We start from the raw sequence: 11,180 nt of genomic DNA on the forward strand, positions 1-11,180 counted from the left end.
TAGGGTCACTATGAGTAGGAATCAACTCGAGGATAATAGGTTTGGTTTATTAATCAAGGGAGAAAAGGGTATGGAAGGAAATTCAAAATCTTGCCTATGGCTATCGAACTATATGTAAAGCTGAAGAGTGTTATCTTTGGACCGAGGCTGTCCTTGGGTATATTGAGCATTTCCTTGAGAAGGGGAGTATATAGGCTACCAATATATAATAATCAGTAATACTCAGTGTCATCATTAGGGGAACGCAGGGGAGGGGGTAGGGGTGCAGACCATACGAAGTGACATTGTCAGAGGGGTGACATCAAAATGACTGCCTATAAAAATATCCTTGTAGCTAGATATAACAACAAAGACATTTTTCATAAGCCCAGCTTACATGTATCAATATAATACCTACAAGGCTAAAACTCTATGCTAATTTACTTTTGAACTTTCTAATGCATTCCAGGGGAGCTCTGCTGGCACAGTGGTTAAGAGCTCAGCTGCTAACCGAAAGGTTGGTGGTTCGAATCTACCAGCTGCTTCTTGGAAACCTTTTGGGGGAATTCTGCTCTGTCCTTTAGGGTCACTATGAGTCAGAATAAACTTGACAGTAGTGAGTTTTTTTGGTTTTCATTGAGTAGTTTTCAGTAGGAATTTATTAGATAAAATACACTACACCCAGTTTTTACATTGAAAGTACATTCTGTTTTTTTCCTGTTGCAAAATTTTATAACTAACTGTCTTAGGCTGGGTTCTCTAGAGAAGCAAAACCAGTAAAGCGTATAAATATATGTATTTAGAGAAAGAGATTTATATCAAGGAAATGGCTAACGAGATTATAGAAGCTTCTCCTGATTCTAATAGCCCCAGGGGCTGGTGAACCCAAGATCGGCAGGTCAGTGAGCAGGGCTCTTGGTCACAGGCTATGAAGGTCAATGAAGATCAGCAGGCAAGATCGAAAGGCTTCTCCTGATTCACGTAGCTGCAGGGGCTGGTGAACCCAATACCAGCAGGTTGGAGAGCAGATTGTTGCTCACAGGCTGTGAAGAGTGACCAATCCCAGGATCAGCAGGTAAACTGCTAGCTCCAGTCTCAAGGACGGGTGGTCAGATGAACAGGAGGCAGCTGCAGGACTCAGACAGGTAAAAAGCCAGAATGTCTACTTATATTTGGATCCAGGCTAGACACCCAAGGAAACTCCCTTTCAACTGGCACAGTAGTTAAGAGCTCAGCTGCTAACCTAAAGGTTGGCAGTTAAAATCTACCAGCCACTCCTTGGAAACCTTTTGGGGCAGTTCTCCTCTGTCCTATAGGGTCAGCAGATTCTATCATGGGGGTGATCACATATAAACACAGAATCATGGCCCAGCCAAGTTGACACAATCTTAACCATCACAGTTCATCCGTTGTCAACTTGGCACCTGTACACACCTCCCCAAACCATACATAATCTCTGAATAAAGACAATTACAAAGTCATACCTGCTCCTAACACGATACAACTAACACACTTATAACTGAAAATGTACTAGCCCCATTGACATCCTATATTTTATAAGTGAAGAAAACAAAAATATCTGATGCACACATATGAAACAGAAATACTCATAACAGCTGCAGTCTTCATTTCTGCAACCAACCACGTGGCCATAACTGATATTTAGAACTCCCTTCTTCCACCACCCATTCGTATTCCATTTGACCTCAGCAAGCACCACAGCTGGTGGTGGCTCTTTGCTTGGTGGGGTGACCCAAACCGTCACTCCTGAAGGGTCTGGGCCGTTAGTAGTCATGTCAGAATTGGGTTGCCATGGTTTTCCACTAACTTTAATAACAGGGTATGGTAGTGCTAAGAGATACCCTAAGGGATCTCCTGCATTCTAGACATACTCTTCTTTACCTCCGTTATGTAATATCAATTCATTTCCTCTGGTAATCAGGATCGATCACGCCAGCCAGTATGGTAACTCTCTTCTTTGCTTGTTGATCCAGAGGCATAAGGAGCCCAAAGTGGCCAGGTGGCATTTTTAGCTCTCAGTTCAATGGAATCGGTGATGTGCCTCCAGGTGGGAGCATTCGTCCCTTTGGAACTAAGACCTCTAGACATGCAGAGCATAAGGTCACGAGGACAGGAAGCAAAAATCTTGGAGTGGGTCACTAGGGATAATAGTGAGTGGTGCCACTCCCATTTCCACCCCTTGGTTCCTGGACCCATGAATCCTGGCTATGGGAGAAACAGTACCATATACTGAATGCTGGTATAGAGCATATACAACCTCCTGGAGAACATTGCCCCAACCTTGCAGGATATTGCCACCTAGCTGGTGCCATAATTGTGTCTTTAGGGGGCCATTCCAACATTATATGAAGTTAGCTGCTTCAGGATGATAAGGAACATGGTAAGAGCAGTGAATTCCATGAACATGGGCCCATTGCAGCACTTCGTTTGCTGTAAAGTGAGTCCTTTGATCAGAGGCAGTGCTGTGTGGGATACCATGACGGTGGATAAGGCATTCTGTAAGTCCTCAGATGGTAGTTTTGGCAGAAGCATTGCATGCAGGGAAGGCAAGTCCATATCCAGAGTAAGTGTCCATTCCAGTAAGGACAAAACACTGCCCTTTCTATGATGGAAGTGGCCCAAGAAATCAACTTGCCACAAGGTTGCTGGCTGATCACCTCAAGAGATGGTGCCATATCAGGGATTCAGTGTTGGTCTCTGCTGCTGCCAGATTGGGCACTCAGCTGTGGCTGTAGCCAAGCCAGCCTTGGTGAGTGGAAGTCCACGTTGCTGGGCCCATGTATAACCTCCATCCCTGCCCCCATGGCCATTTTGCTCATGAGCCCATTGAGCAATGACAGGAGTAGCTGGGGAAATAGGATGACTGGTTTCCACAGAACGTGTCATCCTATCCACTTGATTGTTAAAATCATCCCCTGCTGAGGTCACCCTATGGTGAGCATTCACATGAGACACAAATATTTTCACTTATTTGGCCCGTTCTGAGAGGTCGTCCCCATAAATCCTTGTCTCCATAAATCTCTTCTCCATAAATCCTTGTCTCTGATTTTCCAATCATGTTCCTTCCAAGTCCCTGACCATCCTGCCAAACTGTTAGCCACAGCCCATGAATCCATAAACAATCGCACATCTGGCCATTTCTCCTTCCAAACAAAGTGAACACCCAGATAAACTGCTCAAAGTTCTGCCCATTGGGAGGAATTCCCTTCACCACTGTCCTTCAGGGAGGACTTAGAAAGAGGCTGTAGTGCTGCCACTGCTCACTTTTGAGTGGTGCCTGCATATCGTTCAGAACCATCTATAAACTAGGCACAAGTTTTCTCTTCCTCAGACAACTGTTCATAAGGAACTCCCCAGCTGGGAGATGGAAGGTTATGTGACAGGAGTGGGGACCACTGGCATTTGGGCCACTTCCTAATGCAACGTACTTGTGCCTTCAGATCCTGCTTGGGCCCAATCTTGTATATTCCACTTCCATTTGATGATCAAGCGCGGCTGTCCACGTCCAAATTTATGACTCTGTGGGTCAGACAACACCCACTTCATGATGGGCAACTCAGGTTGCATGGTGAGTTGGTGTCTCTACTAAGGCCCAGTAACAAGCCAAAAGCTGTTTCTCAAAAGGAAAGTAGTTCTCTGCAGAGGATGGCAGGGCTTTACTCCAAAATTCTAAGGGTCTGCACTGCGATTCACCAATGCGGGCCTGCCAAAGCCTTCAAACAGCATCTCTATCTGCCACGGACACTTCAAGCACCATTGGATCAGCCAGGTCATATGGCCCAAGAGGCAGAGCAGCTTCCATGGCAGCCTGAACCTGTTGCAAAGCCTTCTCTTGTTTTGGGCCCCATGCACAACTAGCAGCTATTTGAGTCACTTTATAAATAGGCTGGAGTAGCACACCCCAAAGACAAATATGTTGCCTCCAAAATCCAAAGCAACCCACTAGGTGCTGTGCCTCCTTTTTAGTTGTGGGAGCAGCCAGATGCAATAACTTACCTTTCACTTTAGAAGGAATACCTCAACATGCTCCACACCACTGGACCCCTAGAAATTTCACTGCAGTGGTTGCTGTTGTTAGGTGCCATCCAGTTGGTTCCAACTCATAGTAACCCTATATAAAACGGAACAAAACACTGCCCAGTCCTGCGCCATTCTCACAGTTGTCGCTATGCTTGAGCCCATTGTTGCAGCCACTGTGTCAATCCATCTGGTTGAAGGTCTTTTTCGCTGACCCTCCATTTTACTAAGCATTATGTCCTTCTCCAGGGACTGATCCTTTCTAATAACATGTCCAAAGTATGTGAGACTGTCTTGGCTATCTAGTGCTGCTATAACAGAAATACCACAAGTGGATGGCTTTAACAAAGAGAAATTTATTTCCTCACAGTAAAGTAGGCTACAAGTCCAAATTCAAGCTGTCGGCTCCAGGGGAAGTCTTTCTCTCTCTGTTGTCTCTAGAAGAAGGCCCTTATCCTCAATCTTCCCGTCGTCAAGGAACTTGTCAAGTGCAGGGACCCCGGGTCCAAAGGATGCACTCTGCTCCTGGTTCTGCTTTCTTGGTGGTATGAAGTCCCCATCTCTCTGCTTGTTTCCTTTTCCTTTTATCTCTTGAGAGATAAAAGGTGGTGCAGGCCTCACCCCAGGGAGACTCCATGTATGTTGGATCAGGGAGGTGACCTGAGCAAGGGTGGTGTTACAATCCCACTCTAATTCTCTTAACATAAAATTATAATCACAAAATGGAGGACAACACAGAATACTGGGAATCATGGCCTAACCAAGTTAATAAACATATTTTTTGGCGGAGATAACTCAATCCACGACAGAGACGCTGTCTCACCATCCTTGTTTCTGAGGAGCATTCTAGTTGTACTTCTTCCAAGACAGATTTGTTTGTTTTTTTTTTCTTTTTGGCAGTCCATGGCACATTCAATATTCTTTGCCAACACAATTCGAGGACATCAATTCTTATTCATTCTTCCTTATTCATTGTTCAGCTTTCGTGTGCATATGAAGCGATTGAAAACACCATGTCTTGGGTCAGGCACACCTTAGTCCTCAAGGTCACATCTTTGCTTTTCAACACTTTAAAGAGGTCTTTTGTAGCTGATCTGCCCAATGCAATGCGTCTTTTGATTTTTTTGACTGCTGCTTCCATGGGTGTTGATTGTGGATTGAAGTAAAATGAAATCCCTGAGAAACTCAGTCGTTTCTGTTTATCATGATGTTGGTTATTGGTCCAGTTGTGAGAATTTCTGTTTTCTTTATGTTGGGGTGTAATCCATACTGAAGGCTGTGGTCTTTGATCTTCATCAGTAAGTGTTTGAATTCCCCTTCATTTTCAGCAAGCAAGGTTGTGTCATGTGCATATTACAAGTTGTTAATGACTCTTCCTCCAGTCCTGATGTCCCATTCTTCTTCATATAGTTCAGCTTCTTGGATTATTTGCTCAGCATACAGATTGAATAGGTATGGTGAAAGGATACAATTCTGACACATACCCTTCCTGACTTTAAGCCATGTAGCATCCCTTTGTTCTGTTCAAACGATTGCCTCTTGGACTATGTACAGATTCCTCCTGAGCACAATTAAGTGTTCTGGAATTTCCATTCTCTACGAAGTTAAAGTGAGGTGGGAGGTGCCTGAATTTTTGTGGGATTAATTTCCCACCCTCTAGCACGCAAATGTTTTACTAATAAGTCTAGTGTTATTGACACTTCTTCCTTCCTATGTCAAACAAGCATAATGTCATCAAGGTAATGGGCCAGTGTGAAGTCTTGTAGAAAGGAAAGGTTATCAAGGTCCCTGGGAACTAAATTATGACATAGGGCTAGACAGTTGATGTAGCCCTGAGATAGGCAAGTGAAGGTGTATTGCTGGCCTTGTCAGCTGAAGGCACACTGCTTCTGGTGCTCCTTTGAAACAAGTATGGTGAAAAGGCATTAGCCAGATCAATAGCAGCATACCAAGTACCAGGAGATGTATTAATTTGCTCAAGCAATGAAACTACATCTGGAACAGCAACTGTGATTGGCGTCACCACCTGGTTAAGTTTTCGATAATCTGCTCTCATTCTCCAAGATCCATCTGTTTTTTTGCACAGGCCAAAAAGGCAAGTTGAATGGGGATGTGGTGGGAATCACTGTCCCTGCATCCTTCAAGCCCTTGATGGTGGCGGTAATCTCTGTAGTCCCTCAAGGAATGCAGTGTTACTTTTGACTTACTATTTTCCTAGGTAGGAGCAGTTCTAATGGCTTCCACTTGGCTTTTCCTACCATAATAGCCCTTACTCCATTTGCCAGGAATCCAGTGTGGGGGTTCTGCCAGTTGCTGAGTGCATCTGTTACAATTACGCATTCTGGAACAGGGAAAATCACTGCAGGATGGGTTTGGCAGCCCACTGGGCCTACTGTGAGATGGACATAAGCCAAGACCCCATTAATAACCTGACCTCCATATACCCCCACTCTGACTGGTGGGCCACAGTGACATTTTGGGTCTCCTGGAATTATTGTCAGTTCACAGCCATTATCCAGAAATCCCTGAAAAGTCTGATTACATCCTTTGCCCCAATGAACAGCCACTCTTGTAAAAGTCTGTAAATCCCTTTGAGAAGGCTGGGAAAGAGATTAACAGTATAAATTGTTGGCAGAGTTTTGGAGTCCTTCTTCAAGGGGACTTGGCCTCCCTTTCATTCAAGGGATTGTAGGTCTTTAACCTCACTTAAGTATGGGAATTGATTGAGGCACCATGACTCTCTATTCTGGCGATTTGAGTTAGACTGCTGCTCACCTGACCTAGAATTCATCCATTTGTACACAGCAAATAAATATTTAGTAGATTTCATATCTATTTCACTCTTAGGGACACCATGACTAAGTAGCTCAAGCCATAAGTCTGTATGAGTCAGACTATTCTGATTACTGCTTTGACTCCGCTGTCCATTACTGTAACCACACCCACCTTGATTTTGTCGATTGAATACTGCCACTTGGTCCCTATCATCATGGGGTCCAGTCAGCCACATCATAGTTAAAAAAAAAACAAAACCTAACCCAGTGCCATCAAGTCGATTCCAACTCATAGCACACCTATAGGACAGAGTAGAACTGCCCCGTAGAGTTTCCGAGGAGCACCTGGTGGATTCGAACTGCTGACCCTTTGGTTAGCAGCTGTAGCACTTAACCACTATGCCACCAGGGTTTCCACATGGTAGTTAGGTGTCTTAATTCAGCTACAGCAGTTCCCACTGTCAAATCTGATTTACATAAGATAGCAATCACAGCAATCCTCAAGGATGCTGACGTTCCTTTCACAAATTTGTTCCTCACTGTTGGTGCAAAAGGTGTGTTCTCTGGGCATTCCATGTGTGGCTCTGTGGGTCTAACCTGATAAATCCAGTCTAGCATGTCAATTTCCCTAAGCCTTTGGATACCTTCTTCTACAGTATATACAAAGACAGGCCTGGTACTTCAGCTTGATTTAGTGTAGGCCACTGAGAAATCCATGCTTCAGCAACCCAACCAAATAAACTATTAGATCCTTTCCTAACTTCTTGAGCTGAAACATTGAATGAAGAATCTGTTCTTAGTGGAGCCATATCGATAAATTCAGACTGATCCATCTTTTTGTTCCTTGCACCATTATCTCACACCTTTAATAGCCATTCGCACACATATTTCCCAGGTTTCTATTTATACATATTAGAAAAGTTAAACAGTTCTTTTGGAGTGTAGCGTTCTTACTCCTGGGTCACACTTTGTACTTCACTTTTTGGAGATCTCTGGGACTTAAGCCTAATTATAGTTCTAGAAGCCAGAATTGGTAGGGTGGAATTATTTTGAAAACATTCAGTATTGTCTTGTAAAGCATCTGCCTCTGGCAATGACTCAGGCAAGGGCTCTTTAGAGGCAGCTGGGCTAGGGCTAATCTTATGAGATGGGAGTGGAGGGGTTAATGGTGTTTCTGGGCAGGGTGGTGTAGCAGACAAACATGAAATAATCTCTTCAGATGGGAGTGGTTTTTTTGGCAGGAGTGACTTAATGGGAATTTGGAGCCTCAGTGTTTCCAGCTTCCTGATTATCTGTCAATATGTTCCCTTCCCAAGTTTCATGCTCCCATATCTTCCCAATCAATGCCCTCACTTTAACTTCAGACACATCTTGAGGTTGGCAATTGAGTTGGTGTTGTAATTCAGCCACTCTTACAATGAAACTCTTGATTTGGTTTTTGGCAATATCAGTTCTGTTACTACAAGAAACAAAGCCTTCTTTCAAAGCACAAGTGAAAACTTTGAGGTGGTTTATGTGGCACTTGAGCTTTGAGTCTGAAACCCTGAACACATCTCTTTCTTTTACCAGTTGTCTAGCGAAAGTAGGGTCAACCAACCATTTTTTATACTTCTCATTATAACAAAATTGTAGAAAATTATCATATATACCATCACTCACAGCCTCACCTTTCACCAATACCTGGTGATATTTTGCATATTTGAATTGCCACCTCACTCCATGGATTAACAGAGCCCTCTTTACTACTAGAAGCAGAATCATCAACATCTTTAACACTATTCAGACTTGAGAACCAATTTAGAAAAGTCATCCTTACAATTTTGTTTCTCTAGAACCACTCTCGGTACCAAATGTCTTAGGCTGGGTTCTCTAGAGAAGCAAAACCAGTAAAGTGTATAAATATACAGAGAGAGTTAGGGATTTATATCAAGGAAACAGCTCATGTGATTATAGAGGCTGGAATGTCCCAAGTCCCTGGATCACGATAGAGGCTTCTCCCGATTCCTGTAGCTTCAGGGGCTGGTGAACCCAAGATTGGCAGGTCGGAGAGCAGGGGTCTTGGTCACAGGCTGTGAAGGATGATGAAGATCAGCAGGCAAGACTGAAAGCCTTCTCCTGTTTCACGTAGCTGCAGGGGCTGGTAAACCCAAGATCAGCAGGTCAGAGCGGAGGGTTCTTATTCGCAGGCTGTGAAGATCAATGAATCCCAGGATCAGCAGGTAAGCTGTTAGCTCAAGTCCCAAGAACCGGTGGTCAGACGAACTGGAGGCAGCTGCAGGATCCAGAGAGGACAAAAGCCAGAATGTCCACTTATACTTGGATGCAGGCTACATGCCCAAGGAAGCTCCTTTTCAACTTTTTGGCTACTCACAGCAGATCCCATCATGGGGATGGTCACATATAAACACCGAGAATCATGGCCCAGCCAAGTTGACACATAATCCTAAGCATCACAGTAACTGTCACCTCAGTTCTGTTAGCATGTATATAAACATTCCAAGGAACCTGGTGGCACAATGGTTAAGCACTTGACTGCTAACTAAAAGGTTGTCTGTTCAAACCCACCCAGTGGCTCTGTAGAAGAAAGGCACAGTGATCTACTCCTGTAAAGATTACTGCCAAGAGGGCTGGGGACCATGGTCTCAGGGGACATCTAACTCAATTGGCATAACATACAAATAAGCCCCCCCAGTGCCAAACAAAGGTACAAAATAAAAAGTACTCATAACCTTACTTATAGAGACACTTTACATATATTTTTGGGTAGGGACTAAATCAATATAGTATAGACAGATGGACGGATGGACAGAACAAAAGTGAGATAACTCTAGACTTAATGTTTTGTAATCAGGTTTAAATATTTCAAAATATATAATTAATAAGTGAGAAGAAGTTAACTTTGAGTTTAAACTAGAGTGTGCTTATTTCTTCTTTCTGACTTTTCCCTCAGAGCAGTTTTGTGTAAGGGGTTTATGGGAAAAATTAGCGACAGTTCAATCAAGTAAGATTTCAGCCCAATATCTTATTCTTCATTCAGCAAACGAAGATATGTCAAGAGAATTCAGGCATCTGGTGGACAAGTTGGACTCTATGACCTGAATTCTCCAGCTCTGAGAGTCTGTGAATAAAGGCAGAAGATAGGAATTTGTTGGGCTAATTAGACTGAAAGGACTGAAGTGATTAATGTAAGGGAGCTCTGGGAAATTAAATCAGAAAGAGATTGTAGCCAGATTGCTCTTAGTATCATGAATCCAAAACTGGACTTGGAAGTGTGCATATTGGGGGAAATTTATTGTGCGAGTGAACTTTTGTAAAAGAATGGTACCAAGCTCAGTAATATAGTTTTTCTTCCTCTTCCTTCCTGTTCTCTCTTTTCCTCTTCTTCCTCTTTCTCTTCCTGTTTCTTTAACTTTTATACAGAATGGTCATCGAGTTCTCTCAACTATCTGAGATGCTTCTTTCTTGAATTCTCAAATAAAATAACCTGAGCTCACTTTCCACATAATGAGGGGAAATTCAGTACGAGATCCATAAATCTGTTTTGCCAGGGAATTGAAAACAGCAAATCTTCATAAAGACAGTGACTAATTTCACCTGCGTTACTTGACTGTGCTTTGTGAAGACACATGCAAATAGGATTCATGAAATTTTTTTGATGATAACCTGTGTAATGGTTTCCTAGGGCTGATGAAACAAAGTACCACAAATTGGGTGGCTTATAGAACAGAAATTTACTGCCTCACAGTTTTGGGGGCTAGTAGATGGAATTCAGGGCATTAGCAGGGCTATGTTCTCTCTGAAGGCCCAAGGGAAAGACCCTTTCTTCTTTCTTCCTCTAGCTTCAGATAGCCTGCCTCAGCCTTCTGTTGGCTTGTACCTGCAGCATAACTCCATGGTCACATGGCTGTCTTCTCTCTGTTTCTGAATCCCTGTGTCTTTTTATAGCACACCATTCGGATTGAATTAGGACCCACTCTAACTCTGGTACAACCTCGTATTAACTGATAACATTTTCAAACACCCTATCTCAAACAAGGTCATGTTCACAGGTACCAGGGGTTAGGAGTTCAGCATATCTTCTGGGGGGACACAATGCAATCAATACCAACCTGTAACCCATAGTTCTATTAAGGCCTTATTTTGTTTTTTGAGTCTGGAAAAGTTACCACAGTTCCACTTGAAAGCTTCCCAATATTTCCAGATTTTATTTGATAGTCTATAATTCTTTGAGCTGTCTTTTTTTTTTTTTTCCCCTTCAGACACAGCTATGGTTCTCCCAGGGAGCAGGGCATCTTAGGGCTAAGACTGTGGGGATAAGTAGAAAAAGAGTGAGGTCAAGCCTGTAAGTAGGTTCATATTACTTTATTCAACGAATAATCACAGGTCACT

General features: G+C 43.2%; 1 pseudogene; it reads right to left on the minus strand.

Moving 5' to 3' along the window:
• Window positions 1–922: 922 nt before the first annotated feature.
• Window positions 923–7,367, minus strand: LOC135231590 (uncharacterized; annotated as a pseudogene).
• Window positions 7,368–11,180: the final 3,813 nt, after the last annotated feature.

This window comes from Loxodonta africana, chromosome 6 (assembly GCF_030014295.1).
Source record: "Loxodonta africana isolate mLoxAfr1 chromosome 6, mLoxAfr1.hap2, whole genome shotgun sequence".
NCBI lineage: Eukaryota > Metazoa > Chordata > Mammalia > Proboscidea > Elephantidae > Loxodonta > Loxodonta africana.